The following is a 1,164-nucleotide window of genomic DNA, read 5'->3' as shown; positions in this document are numbered from 1 at the left end:
TTTGGTGACAAGGCAGTATTGGTCAAACCGACTCAAACTCGCTGGAACAGTCTGTTAGATTCTGTGTTAATCAGCTAAGGGGGCAAGACCAATTTGGTGTTGCCAGCCAATTCTTTGATTTGTCGACCAATCCATTAATACTACAGTACTAGTTCTTCCTGGAAGAACTGGATTTTAACTCCAAACTCCTGTTCCAGGATCTAGGAACAAAAATCTAACGTTTTCATGTGACAACTTATTCTTACTATATCGTCCCTTCTCTATCATTTAACAAGAATCAGGGAACAGCAGACCAAATGCAGGTCATTAGCGAATTAGACTCATAATTTGAGCCCTGGGAGATGTCGGTAGAAACAAGTTATCTACCTAAATTCAAAATATGTATGTTCAACTCTAATCAGAAATATCTAGCAATGAAAGAAGCAACTTCATTGGAGGATAATTTGGAGAACCAAAAAATGAAAGCATACGCTTAAAGTGGATTCTTCTGTCTTTAATCAGATATGAAAGTTCAGCAAGACGATGAAGTAAATTGTTTTTTAGCTGACAAGTCCAGGAACTTGGTTTCCATCTTGGATTAAGGAAGAATCATGACGATTTTATTTAAAATAAACCATAACCCCAACCTCAGCGCCGGTGGAACGCCTCTTCAGCCAAGGAAAATTAATCCTTGGAGATTATATTATGATGATATCTAATCAACATTTTGAGGAGCAACTTTTAATATGTTTCAATAATAATATTACATTACAATTATTTCATCGGATACTTACTCTGTTTAAAAGTTTAATGGGACACTCATGTCCCTCTGGGTATGAACGGTAATTTTTTATTATGAATAAACAAAATACTAAAGTTACGATATGGATTTGAATTCTTTATTTTTATTAATTCTTTTTATTTCTAATTCAAACAAGTAATGATTTTAACTTGGACAATTGATTAATATTATTATAATAAATGCTTTACATGTGAAACATACCGAAGCAATTTCTTTCTTTTGCCAGGCATTAGGCGAGATTACAAGCGATACAAATGATCATCAAAGTTCGATTTTCTATATTTTTGCTTGCACATTAGCACATTTTTACTCTTTTATTCAAACTCTGGTAAAGGTCGCCTGTGATTGTCCATTATAAGAGATAAATATGTATTTTTTTTTAA

Source organism: Lepeophtheirus salmonis, chromosome 13 (genome assembly GCF_016086655.4).
Source record: "Lepeophtheirus salmonis chromosome 13, UVic_Lsal_1.4, whole genome shotgun sequence".
Classification (NCBI taxonomy): Eukaryota; Metazoa; Arthropoda; class Copepoda; order Siphonostomatoida; family Caligidae; genus Lepeophtheirus; species Lepeophtheirus salmonis.
Note: the sequence above shows the minus strand (reverse complement) of the source record.